General features: G+C 44.9%; 1 protein-coding gene across 3 annotated transcripts in view; it reads left to right on the plus strand.

Annotated features, from left to right (window-relative positions):
- The first annotated feature begins 438 nt into the window (after positions 1 to 438).
- L3MBTL4 (L3MBTL histone methyl-lysine binding protein 4) overlaps positions 439 to 14,144 on the plus strand; it is a 459,873-nt gene continuing 446,167 nt past the window's right edge. For 2 of the 3 annotated variants that reach the window (XM_041724314.1, XM_041724342.1), the window contains exon 1: positions 749 to 978. The gene's annotated coding sequence lies outside the window, so the exon portion shown is untranslated. Of the gene's footprint in view, positions 536 to 748; positions 979 to 14,144 lie in introns of those variants that run through there. The other variant, XM_041724323.1, reaches the window with a different exon arrangement.

Genomic DNA, 14,144 nt, shown 5'->3' on the forward strand with positions numbered 1-14,144 from the left:
GTTAAAGTACTGCATTTCTTGCTGTAATCAACAAACTAATATTTATTTTGTACGTAACAGCTCTTATTTGCATACTAGGCACCTCCACGAAGGAAAATTACATTAAAAGTCACACAAAAAAAATGGTCTTCGATTGCCAGCTTTTAAATATAAGCCAAAAATGAATGGATGGATGGGTGGGTGGATGGGTGGGTGGATGCATGCGTGCACGCCAAAAGGAACGAATTAGTAAGTTTCTCTGCACCCGGCGGCAGCAGGGCTCCGGGAAAGCCTGAAGCCGCGCGGTGGGACTGTAAGTTCCGTGAGGGCAGGAACTCCTCGGCTCCGGTTTCCTACCCAATCCCCAGCAGCTAGAACACGGCCAGGAAACAATTTGTTCTCGACACTTGCAAAGAATATTCTTTTATTTTGAAGCGGTGTCGGCGGCCGGGTGTGGAGCGAAGTGGAGAGCGGGAAGGGGGCAGCGGAGGGAGGTCGCGGATCGGAAGGGGCCGCAGCACAGCGAGGGGGCCGGGCGCCCGCGGGCCGGTGCGAGGTGAGCCGTCCGCGCGGGGGCAGCAGGGACGAGCGCCCGGGACCCCGCCGCGCCCGTGGGGAGCGGGATTCGGGGCCCCCCCCCGGGGAGCGAAGGGGAGACAGCCGCGGCCACCTCCCTCCCACGTGGGAGCCCGGCGGCCGCCCCGCGCCCCCCGCCCCCCGCCCCCCCGGGGAGCGGGGAGCGGGGAGCGCGGAGCGGGGAGCGGGGAGCGCGGAGCGGGGAGCCGAGCCCGGAGCGAGGCAGGTGCGGCGGGAGCATGCGCGCGGGCCGGCAGGGGAGGCTCCCGCGCCCCCACCCCGCGCGCGCACCCTCGCGCCCCTCCCGCCGGGCACCGCGGGGCAGCGGCGCCGCAGCCTGGGCCGGCCGAGCCTCGCCGCTCCGGCTCGCGCCCCGCCGGCCTGTCGCCGAGTCGGCGTTGCGGGCGGCCCGCTCCGCTCGGGGTAAGGAGGACGCCGCCGCCGCGCCGTGTGGCCGGGGGCCGCGGGAGGCGCCCGCCCCCACCCCCCCCGCCGCCGCCGCCGCCAGGGCCCGCCCGGGGCCCCGCGCCCCACCGAGGGGCGTGCGCGTCGCCCGCGGCGAGGCCGGGCCGGGCCGGGCCGGGCCGGGCCGGGGGGCGGCGGCGGTTAGGAGTCGCCCTCGCCCGGCGCCGGCTCTTTCTCTTTCTCTTTCGCCGCCGGGCGCGCGCTGGGCTCCCCGCGCGAGGCGCTGCCCCACTTGTCGCCCACTTCGGACGGGCGTGGCGGGCCCCGCGCGGTGCGGCTCCGGGCCCCGGGGCCGCTGGGCCGGGGCGGTCGGCGCGGTCGCCGGGGCGGGGAGGCGCCGCGGGCTTGCGGCCGGGCCGGGACTCGGAGCTCCCGAGCCGGCCTCCGGCCCCCGGGCGCCCGGCGGCGGGCGTTGGGCTTTTGTTTTCTCGCGGGGCGGGCGTCCCCGGCCTCCCCGCCCCCGCCCCCGCCCCCGCCCCCCGCTGACAAGTGTCGCGCGCGCTGGGACCCGACCCGGCCCACACCCCCGCGGCGCCCCCTCCGCCCTCCCGCCTGGCGTCGCGGGTGCTGCCCCCAAGTTCTGCGGGGCCCCGGCCCCCCGGCCCCCCGGCCCCGGCCCGGCCCGAGCGGAGGAAGTGCGCGCCGGGGACGCTCGCGGGTCGCGGGCGGTTCGACTGGCTCGGCCCCAGCCCGGAACTGCGCGGGGAGGCCGCCGCCCCGGGGCACCTGCGGGCTGGGCGCGAGCCCCCCCTCCCAGGGGGGAGGACGCGGGGTGTCCCTGCCTTTTATGTCCCGCAGTCCTGGGTTACAGCCCGCGGGATGTACTCCGTGTTGTGTGTGCCTTTACCCCCTTCGAGGCTGTTCTGCCACTGCCCACGCCTGGAGGTGGAAACTACATAAAAGGGAGGTCTGGTCGTTGGTACTGCTGAGGCCCAGCGTGTGATAACCCCCGTGAAGTCAGTCTGGCCACTTTCCTCTGCCGGGTGTTTGCACGCCCAGGACTCCCACCTCAGGGCTGTTGGTCTCCGCGACCCTAGCGGCGAGGGCCTCCCGGAGCAGCCCGCAGTCGGAGCTGACCTGGAAGTTGCTCGGGGCAGCCCCCGGCTGGAGTCCTTTGCCTAGATAAGTGTCTCCGGGTGCTCTCGTCCCCTTGAAGCGGGTGGAGTTTGTTCTTGATAATAGACCACGCCAACTTCACTTTCTGCCCATGGTACCCTAGAATCGGGAGAAATTTTTTTTTTTAATTTTATTTATTTATTCATTCATGAGCAGAGAGAGAGAGAGAGAGAGAGAGAGAGAGAGAGAGAGAAGCAGGCTCCATGCAGGGACTCGATCCTGAGTCTCCAGGATCACGCCCTGGGCCAAAGGCAGGCGCTAAACCGCAGAGCCACCCAGGGATCCCATGGGAGAAAAAGGTTTGGAAGAAAGAGATTTCAGGAGCATCCAGGTGGATTGCATTCTGCTATACCCCACAGGGAGTGTAATTGTTAGGTAGGAAAGATGAGCTTAAAACTGCTATTGGTTATGCAGTCAGATTGGGAGGTGCATCCATGAGTTTGTATCTCAGGCCGCCCCTGACTTTGGAATTCTTCATTCAACACTTTGTGGGACAATGTTGGTCTACCTCTTTGATGACCTCTCCATCTGCTTTCTGAGAAAGGATATTGGTGGGACGGTGATCTGGTGAAGATAGAATTAAGGAAAACTAAGGAACTGTCTTAACTTTTGCCTTAAGGAGAAGTGTGTTTTTAAGTTCATTATAAGAATTCTAGGTGAGCTCCACCATCTGCCTACGTGTTTCATTGCAATACTAGGTGATTTGTATCTTTTTTTACAATTTTATTTATTTTTTTAGGTGATTTGTATCTTAAATTACACGTAAGTCATCTTTACTTTCCTTAAATTTCAATTGTCATTTGCACAATAAACCATTTACCATATATATTCATGCATTTGTATGACACACCACTAAAAGGAGCTTTTTTTTTTTTTTTTTAGTGCATTGAGAGAGAAAACATGCAAACTCAATGTTTGTGAAGGAAATGATATGACAGGAACTAATAAATAGGATTCGAGACTAATAAAACAGTCTAAAATAAAATACTGTTAGTCTGAAACAGAGTGGTCAGAGGGGGTCTGGAGTAATCAGAAAAGAACACAAAGAGAGTTGAGTCTCTGACTGAGTCTTGAGGAGTGGATCTTCCACAGATTGACAGGGTGATGGCAGTAACTGGGGGCCTAAGAGGGAGAAGGGAGTTTCATGCCTCAAAAGAAATGATAATTTGTTTAGGACTAAGAAAAGTTATTGTAGTGTCCACACTGGGAAATGTTGTAAATGTTTTTCCCACCCGCCCTTATCTTCCCAAACTAGAAACCTTTTATTTTTCACGATCCGGTGTAATTCTTCCTCTACGAAGGCATCCCTGATTTTTGCTTTCTTTGACTTTAACTTTTCCTGGTTCACCTATAAGTGCATATGTAAAAACAGCTTTTTTTTTTTCCTTTCTGATGGCCCAGGCTTTAGATTTTGCCACTTCCTATTTTATTATTTTTTAAAATTGAGATATAGGGATGCCTGAGTGGCTCAGTTGGTTGAGCATCTGCCTTTGGCTCAGGTTGTGATCTTTGGATCCTGAGATCAAGCCCCACGTCAGGTTCCCTCCTTAGCGGGGAGTCTGCTTCTCCCTTTTTGCCTTTCCCCACCACTCATACTCTCTTAAATAGGTAAAATCTTTTTAAAAAAATTGAGATATAATTGACATATTAGTTTCAGGTGTACAGCATGACGATTTGATCTATGATTATTACAATAATTCTAGTTAACATCCATCACCACACAGTTATAACCTTTTTTTCTTGTCAAGAGAACTTTTACAATCTATTGTCTTAGCAACTTTCAAATATACAATATTGTTAACTAGTCCCTACTAATGATAAGTCATCAAAAAAGTTTTATATATTTTTCACAATTAGCTTCTGTTTTTAAGTAATATGTTGTGTAAGGATATGAACAAGTCCTTAGTTCTCTTTTTATTCGGAATATTTTTGCACTGTAGTTATAGCTTTTTAACTTAGATGATAATAACCTTTCAGGCCCGATATGATACCTAACAAGTGGTTAAGTGCATAGTCAACAGATATTTGTAGGACTAAATCCCTGTGTGAGCGGACAGCTGCTGAGCAGAGGCATGGGGTGATAAAAGCAGCAGTCAGGAACATCATTCTGATTATGAAGGAAGATTTGCAAATGGAAAGCTCTGGAGTTCTTACTTGTGAAGAAGAGGGAGACCTGAAGCCCCTGAGGGAGAGGGCTGTATGGGAAGTACTAGGCCACCCAGTCTGACCAAGGAAGCAGAAGGAGCCCCAGCTTCTCTACTCCCACTCCATTCCTTCATCTGTGTCGTTAGTGCCCCTTCTATAGAGCTGAAGGAGAGTTTGAAAATCACAATTAGGTAAGCATTCCTTGTTTCAATCAAGTATTTTAATTTGGAAAGAGTGCTGCTGTGGAAATGGAGAAATTAGCAGGAGAGCCAGGTAGGGGGTTTGAGAATAGGGTGGGACGGATAAGTTCAGTTTTTAAAATACTGAATTGAAAGAGACACTAAAGTGGTGGGTATGGAGACAGGAACTCTGATGTTAGGCCAAGAGAAAGCCAGCTGGGAAATATTCAGCTGGAATGGGGGTGGCAGTAAAAATCATGAGACAGTGGAGGGGAGAGCAGGTTCGTGACTAGGGGCTACATCTAGGCATCTAGGGATGGTGTCATTGAGAGAAACCAAGAAATGGTCAGAAGGAGGAGGAAAACCAGGCACCATAGTAATAGGGAAGCCAATGGAAAAGGTTCCACAGAAAACTCTGTGTTAAGTCTCGTCTATTGCTGATGAAAAACCAAGCAGAAGGTGTGGTTGAAGTTGGCTGGCAAGAGGTGATCTCAGTGGTAAGGCTTAAGTATGAGCTGTCAGTAATGTTTGCTCTGGGTTTTAGGTATGTAGATGTCTCCTTAATTTGAACAGTGTTTTGTACTTTCCAAAGCATTTCTGCCTTGTAGTATTGGTAAACATTTTGAGCATAGTTTATTAATTAAAGCAACATACCTCCAAGTGAAAAACCGTTTAGATTTATTAAAAAACCAAGGGGGCTGTTCACATACTCTGACGGCAAGTAGTATAAATATAGATAAGATCTTGTATTTTAGCAAAATAAAGCAAAAAAAAATGAATTAGAACATACTCGGGCAAAATGAAACTCTTCGGTTCATTCACGCATGTGATATTATCTTTTGTTTAAACATTTGCACTACTTTTTTTTTCTTTTATAAAGTAGTGCCTTAGAACAAGTTATCTCTGTTTTTATTTTGCAAATATGAAAAAAAGTTCTCCACAGTAGCAATGGAAAAATGAGACGTTTACTCTGATCCTGTCAGCTGTCCCTGCTCTGCTCCCCTAGTCTGTGTGTGCCTTTTGGGGAAGATGTCACTGCATTAGGGCCCCAGCTCAGTGTCACCTGCTGAACCTTTCTTCATTTTGTATTGATTTCAGCTCACGTGTGAAGTGTTCTCTTAACGAAGCTAGACATTGTAGAGAATGCTTATGCATCTCTCATGAAGATGGCCTTAAATGATGAAAGTGTGGTCACTGCCACAATTAATAATTGATTAATAAATTGTTTGGAAAGTATCAGGTGTGGGATGTGGGCAGTGAAGCAGAAGTGCGTGCATGCATCTTTCTTTGTCATCGTGACTGGCTAGAGAGAACATATTTAACAAGAAGGACGGATGGATAATACAGTACTTTCATACACTGTGTTTTGGTGTGTAAACTATTATGATAGCTTTTTAGGATTATGATAGCTTTTTAGATTAAATCATTGTTGCCCTACTCCCTGTCCTTTTGAGGGAGGGATGAATTAAGGAACTCAGATGGGGGCAAGGCATTTTTGCTGGGTATCCACTTTGTGTCAGTTGCCTGCTATGTGTATGGGATGGCTGATTCAGACATAACTCCTGCTTTTTTGGAACGCATAGTCAAGTGGGGAGATAGATATTAAGCAACCTTTGGCAAACTTCCAAGAGTACCATGAGAAGGACCAACAGGAGTGTCTAACAGGGTTTGTGAGTCACAAAAGTCCTCTGTAAGGATAAGTAGCCACTACTGGGTAGGGAGTGGGGCAAAAAGAAGTTCAGGCAGAGGTAAGGACATGTGTGAAGCTCCTCAAGGTGGGAAGAACTCATGCACTGAAGGAAGAACAAGGGAGAGCTGCTGACTGGGTGGGAGAGCAGTTGATGGGTTGTTAAGGCCAGAGCATGTCCAGGCCTCCTCCTGCCCATGAAGGCCATGCTGAGGATCATGCATTCTATTTTTCTTGCCATGGGAAGAGTTTGCAGAGTCTGAGCAGGGTGACATGATCTGTGTTCTATCTGGTGACACCCAGCCAGGCTGCCATCTACAGGATATTGTGCAGGTGGCAAAACCAATTAGGACACCACTGCAGGTGTCCAGGTGGGAGTCTTGGGGCTTGGACCAGGCAGGTACAGATGGAGATGGGTAGAAATGGGAGGACTTCAGGAGTATTTTAATGGTAGAATTTATAAAATTTCTGATAGATTAAAGAGTTAAGGGAAAGTAATCCAAGATTCTTCTTCTGATCTTTAACATGAGAAACTAGGTGAATTTTAATAGATGTGGAAGACTGGTGAGTAGCTGACTTGGTAACTTTGCTTTGACCATTTTTCCAGTGAAAGACCTACTGGATATGAAGTATTTTTAGGGAGATAACTCAATGTCCTTGTGAGATATGTCATTTATCCAGCACTGTCTAGGCTGGGCACATGGTTTTGGAGTTTAGCAAATGTGGCCTTTCTTTTCCCTCCTTCTGTGGCTGTGGGCTTTTTGTATTCTGCTTAGCTCACACCAGACCTAATGGACCTGCTGAATTTGAATAGCCAATCTGTCTGCAAATGGGCACATGCATCCAAATACGTGTAGTCTTAGGAGGCTGCCATCAAGCGGCTTTGGTCATAGCATTTTCAGTCCTGACCAAGGAAGTCTAAAATTACTTGATGCACCACACGGACCATTTATTACTCAATTTCCTTATACCTTGGTGTGCCAAGACTGATTCTGTAACTGGGAGACTCGCCAAGGCCCTGAAAGCTCTCTGGTCTCGCAACTACAAGCCGTTGCTAACCTTCATGGTTCCTTCTTTTGTGAGTACATCTGACTTAAAGATGAGACTTTCTTGAGTGATAGCATTTAAATAATTGCTTCTGGTTATTATTATTATTATTTTTGTAATTTATTTCTAAATAAAAACCATGGAGCAGAGGATAGATATGATTCCAGGCCCCTATAAAGGGATTCGGGTTAACACTGAGGCCCAGTGCATAGATGAGTGTATATTCTGCCCTTGGCTTTGGTTGTCCAGATCTGGCCATGCATGAGAAACTGGGTGAACTTCAGGAGGTGGGGAAGACTGGTAGGAAGCAGACCTGGTAGCTTTGCTTTGATAATTTTACCAGTGAAGGGCCCACTAGCCTATAGACTGTTTTTAGGGAGACAACTTGATGTGGGTTGTGTTACGTATCATGCGTATACTGACTTGTTGCTCTCTGGTGAATGGAATTAAGACCTAAATCCAGGGGCACCAGTTTGGACCTGGAAAGGGGCTAGTAGATAAGGGAACTGAGTGAAGCAGACAGATAGAAGAAAACTCATAACGTGCTCTTGATTTCACTTCTATTTTCTCACCTTTGAAAACTGGGCATAGGTACTTGACTACTGTAGGAAGTTCTTTAAGTCCAAGGGCAGTGGGAAGAGAGAAAAATCCCCTCTGTGTTGTGGAAACAGTAGGGAGTAGCCTTCTGTGGTCTAAAGGGGAGTAACCATTATTAAAAACAAAACAACAACCACCAAAAATCCTCAGATTGGAAATCTTCACTTTTAAAAATGTGAAACCTCCCTATTTAAAAATACTGGCTCACACCTTTTAGGACACTGCTGAGGTAGACAGTATATTTGCAGAGCAGATGCAGTCGTGGGCTGCCATTTTGCAGTCTCTGACTTGTGGGGTCAGCTCTGTGTCTCCACTTAATCATTTTGCTTTTCTTATTTATCATGATGGAGAATATCAGTTCCACTGATTCCTCCCATCGAAGCCTGCCTTGATTAAATCTGGGAGTGAGGAGTGGGCAGCTGGGCCCAGCCCTGTTACTCTGTATGGCACATACTTTTGTAGGGGGGCTAGAGTTATCAAAATTTGGGTCGAACCTAGACTTTTTAAAGCTTTCAGTCATGTTTCTGTGGAGTTTTTCCATATGTCTCCATCGTTAAAACCTGTCTTCCCCACCAATTGTCTAAGAGTTTGTGTAACCTAAGGATACTACTTTCTATGATTGGAGGGGGACAATGTCTGCTCTCGCTCGTGGACTTTTGCCCATTTGTACCTGTCTTTCTTGTGGCTGTGAATTTTCCTGCTCCAAGAAGCCTCCAATTCCCCTAAAACTGGATCGCCCCCATCCCCCTGTGCTTTCCTATATACAACATGTATTGTCTGCTATTTTATGTACTCTGAAGGATGGAGCTTTACTTTTCTGTGTTTTCCAGGGAACTTTTTGGATTCAGTTCACCATGTCTTTCTAAAGCCTGGCAATTTCCTGACACACATCAGAGACCAATAAATGAAAGTTGAATGATTTTAAGTCAATTAATGACAGGATCTTATAGGAAAGAAGTTCCATAAAATCCTTAGCATTTTGAGATTCTGTTGAGTGACTAGCTAAGACTTTGAGTTTGATTGAAAACGTAAGCACTGACCTTTCAGCCACTCATATTATTATTATTATTATTATTATTATTATTATCACATATCAAAGGTAATGTAGAGGTTCTTCTTCTTTTGCTTTATGGCAAAGAATATTCTTTTTTTTTTTTTTAAAGATTTATTTATTTATTTATTTATTTATTTATTTATTTATTTATGATAGACATAGAGAGAGAGAGAGAGAGAGAGGCAGAGACACAGGAGAAGGGAGGAGCAGGCTCCATGCCGGGAGCCGGACGTGGGACTCCATCCCGGGACTCCAGGATCGCGCCCTGGGCCAAAGGCAGACGCTGAACTGCTGAGCCACCCAGGGATCCCCAAGAATATTCTTTAATTCCCTATCATTATACCCTTTAGTCCTGGTCCTGGACATCATCAAGGTGAATTATTACAGATGCCAGAATAGTACTTCCAAATCTATGTTTCATGCACTCAATTTCTGAGGATGGTTAGAACAAAGATTTTTTTCTTCTTTTTCTTCTAAAACTGTGAGCCTGCTGTGATTTTATTTCAAGAAGATATGTGGATGTTTCTCCAGCAGCTAAACATATACAGTTGAGCTTAGAACAGGAATTGTTAGGGCACACAGGCCAAGAATTTGAGAAGTCTTGACCAGCACAGGAGAACACCTTTTTGCTAAGTTCACTTGGAAGAATCCAAGGCTTATGAGTGATTTTCAAGTTGATAGACTTCTGTATAGGACCACAAGTATATTTCATTTGTTTTGTTAATTGTTGCAGATATTTGGGACTTTTAAGAAAGATAGTAGGGTAAATTACTACCTTGCTGGGTTCTGCACCCCATGTAAATTAGCAGGTGCTGGTTGGCTGTCTTGAGTGTAGACCCTGTATGTAGCACAGCTGTATCTTCACTTGCGGCTGTTGCCATCTCTGTGTTTTGTGTGAATGAGGATGCTCAGCCATTTTCCTGCAGTCAGTCATTAGTAATTGTTAGGGCCACTTTATTCTTCTACTGTGAGGACAAGGAGAATATCATTGTCAGTCTTTTCAGAACCGGCTGGCCTCTGTGTTCAAAACAAACAATGCCATTGCTGCAGAGGAGATGGTGAGGAAGAAGAAAGGAAGCTGTGGAGGATACAGTTATGCAGTAATTACCGATGCAATGCACAAAGTGTAAGGCGAGTATCATGGTTTTAAATTGTGCTTATGTCCAAATAAGTTGTCTTTCAAGTTTTAAGAAGTTTCAGTTCAGAGTAGCTGTAACTTCTGTCATAGACTGACTATATAGCATATATATATATGCATATATATGCATATATATGTGTGTGTATATATATATATAGCTTATGTATAAATCTTCTGCTCTTCCTTATTTAATAATGTAGACTCAGCATTTTTTTTTTTTTAATTTTAGAGGGTCTGGAAGTAGTTTAATTCAGATTTTTCCCAGTCCCTATTATAAACAGGTGGCTAGCCTGTGCTCTGTAGGATGTTTATCAGCAACATCCCTGGCCTCTACCCACTAGATGTCTGTAGCACTGCCTCCCACTTAGTTGTGATTTGTGACATTTCCAAATGTCCCCTGAGGAGAGGACAAAGAGGGCAGGAATCACCCCTGGCTGAGAACTGCTTACCCAGTTCAGCCTGTTTTGTAGATGACACTTCAGAGGTCCAGTTGTACTAAGCAGTATGCCCCAGGTCAGAAGTCACTATGTAGGAATATGAATTTAAAAACAAATTATCTAACTTTAAGAAACTTCTTATCAATTCAAAACTCATTTTTCTCTTGTAAAAAACTGGTTATTATGACAGTCCCTATTGATTCGGTCTTGCCACGACTAGCCAAATACAGCTGCCACTGCTGCTAATCAAACTGTGGCAAAGACATAAATTATTAATAGCACTTCAGAAGCTAAAACAAGTTGTAAAGTAATTGAAATATTACCACATTGATAAAGTAAATGTATAAAATTACTTGGTTTTGAGCTCTGTCTTCTTATGGCTCTATGTTATTTACCCACTTCATGAATTTCTACTAGTAACAAAGATAAAAAAAATTTTGTCACGTATATTTCTATTCCGAACCCCTTATTGCAGGGAGGCCAAAATGAAAGCCCAGTGAAAGACCTGATTTACTCAGGTTCATCCACCTGAGTAACGGCAGAGTAGGAATCTTGAGCCTTCCTGAGCTCCAGCTCAGGCTGTTTTCTATTCTAGCATGTCAACTTTTGTTTTTGTAGCCAGGCTTTGCAGTAACATTGTGTTCAATAGCTTGGCAAATCTTATTCTACAGTAATAATTAATCCTTTGTGTGCTTGCACAGTTGGGAATTATGAAGCCAGTAATATAAATATCTGCTAAGTAAGACTACCCTCATTCATTCCATAAACGTTTATTTAGTGTCTGCTTTGGCCAAGGGTGTGCTAGGCTGTGGAATGTGAGGGATATGAAGAGTCAGATGTTAAGATGCTGGTCCTGTGCCCAGGAAACTCACAACCAGAGACACATTCAAATTTGAGGCTTTTGTGTATCACATTAGAGAAGATGCACTGATTTATTCATGTATTTATTCATTTAGCTGCACTTTTGAGTACCTGCTGCATGCCATGCCCATGCCTGGCACTGGGTACCATGTCCTTTTAGTCCAGGAAATATCCAGAATAAAGCTAAGAGGGGATGGTGTCTGCTGATGAGTGGGCCCTCAGATTCTACTACAAGAGAGGCGTGAAAAATATCAGTGCCTTTGCTGACAAGGGAGTGACTGTGCTTCTAAAAGTTAGCGAGAGGGAGAATATCTTTGTCCAGTCCATAGCTGACAGGCATTATTGTTCTGCTCCACAGATGGTGCATAGAAGCGAATTGTGGAAGGTCACACAGTAGCAGGGCTGAGTTACCATCATTGCCAGTTCTAGTCATTGTCAGCTAGATCATATAGCACTCCCTCCAGAGACCAGGTGTTAGAGAAGGAAGAAGAAGTCCAAGGTTTTAATCAACCCCTTGTAGGGATGACTAATGTCTTTAGGGTTGTGTTATTTCTAAATTGTTTATGTGGCTACTGTTGGCATATGGCACAGAAGAAGAAAGAGTTCATTTTTTTGGAAATTGGAAACTCTCTGTCCTCCTCTTTGAATGTTCTCACTGGATGTTATATCACAAGTGAAGATGATAAATTCACCAATATATATACACTTCTGCATGAGTATTAAAAACTTCTCCAGGTGAAGTCACTAAAAATATCAGTCAAAGCCAAAAATAAAAAAGTAGTTTACAAATTATTTTGAGAGATGATTTAATTCACTCCCTTCTTTAAATGTTATCCAATCTACTTCAGAGTTTCTGTAATGGATATTCTTATGGCTGAACAAAGGCACAGGTCCCTTTTGTATCCCTCCATAGGATCGCATTTTCCTATAGGCAATGAAGGCCTTTCTTTTAAGACTAAAAGTGAAGAATTATTTATTTATTTATTTATTTATTTATTTATTTATTTATTTAAAGATTTATTTGTTAGAGAGAGGGCAGGCAGTGGAGAGTGCTAGAGGGAGAGAAATCCCCAAGAGGACTTCCGACCCCCTGGGCATGGAGTAGGGGGAGGAGGGAGGACTCTGCCTCAGGACCCTGAGATCATGACCTGAGCTGAAGTCAGGAGTTAAGACACTCAGCCAGCTGAGCCACCCAGGCACCTTTAAAGATGGAAAGGCAAATTGAGTTTTTAAAGTTTCTTTGTTCACAGAGTTTGCACTTAACTCCCACCCCTGGCCAGGCGTAGAGTAAATGTTTAAGTAAATGGCTTAGGGTGTACCTGTCACCAGTATTCCTTTTTCCCTTGTTTGTTGAACTTGATAGGAAGAACCATGGTCAAAGAATACTTACAAATATTTTGGGCTCAGGGGTTCCAACTTACCAATGTATATTTGTATACATTTGATAATGTATATTTGATAATGTATATTTGTAACATCCCTCGTGTAGTATCTTGAAATGAAAATGTTAGGTAAATAATTTACCTTCACATACTTTCAAAAAAAAAAAGTCGATGTAGTGTTCATATGTAATAAAATGGGAGAAATAACTGGAAGATAATTTATAATTAAATGATGTGCCAAATGTTTGGACAGGATTAGTCTAGGAAATAAAATGGAGTAGTTGGATGGCTTGTATTATATGTAACTTCACCAATAAACGTGCTGATGGTGAGATGAGGGAGCACCTGGCCACAGTCAAGCCTCAGACTCTTGGTTTCCGCTCAGGTCCTGATCTCAGGGTCCTAAAGGTGAGTCCTGTGCTGGGCTCTACACTCAGAGAGTAGTTTGCTTGAGATTCTCTCTCCCTCTCCCCTGACCCTCTCTGCTGTACTGTCTCTCTATCAAATAAATAAATCTTAAAAAAAAAAAATGCTGACGGGGGGATTGTATCAGGGAATGGGAGTCTTTGAAGAGTTTTGTGCTTAAATAACATTATCTTTTGAAATGGTGAAAATATTTGCCAAAGTTCTGCTTGAAACAAAGTAAAACCTTTCTTTAGTTTGCAGAGTTGAATTCCTGGGAAAGGCAAGGACATAATTAAAGCCATTGCAAAAAAGTACTTTTGGATTATATGTAAAATGAAATTAAGCTCCATGTTTAGAGAAACCTAAGTAGATTTTGCATATACATGAATGTCAAGGGAGAGAGTCTCACCTTTTAAAAGTGAGAGCCTTTGTAGTACCCTATTTCTTTTTTTTTTTTTTAAAGGAATTGAGAAAGAAAATTAGTTTTGGTATATGGGGTTTACCCTATATGGTTTGGCTTTAAGAGTTCTGGAGTAGAACGGTTTGTTCTACTCATTTGTACCTTACCTACCTCTTATAAGCTGCCTTCTTGCCCATGCAGCTGTTGCTTTGAGTATGTTTTGAGGTTTGGGGGAGGTGGGGGTGGGATTAGATTCCAGCACATTCTCACAGCTTGAATGTGGTGTAAGAAACCACAAGAGGGACTTAAATTTCTACAAAGTAATATTTTAATAGTGTTTGACGCCTAGTCAAAATTCTGAGAATGAAATATATATGTAAAATGATTATGCAATGATATATATAAGTAGTACTTGTAAGGATGAAAAATTAGTATATGCCATGTACTCATATACACTCAAACACTTCCGCACACATGCTTGCATTGGACAATTTTGGGTTTATTGTTTTTTTTCCTTTTTTGGGGGGTTTATTGTTGATTTGGTAATCCTTACTGTACAAAGGCATATTCCACCTACATTCAGTTTGCTTGCGACTCTATAGAATCAGATATAGTGTAAGATTGCATTGAAAGGTGGTGTGTGTGATCTTATGAAATCATTTTCTAATGATACAAA

Source organism: Vulpes lagopus, chromosome 1 (assembly GCF_018345385.1).
Source record: "Vulpes lagopus strain Blue_001 chromosome 1, ASM1834538v1, whole genome shotgun sequence".
NCBI classification, from domain to species: domain Eukaryota; kingdom Metazoa; phylum Chordata; class Mammalia; order Carnivora; family Canidae; genus Vulpes; species Vulpes lagopus.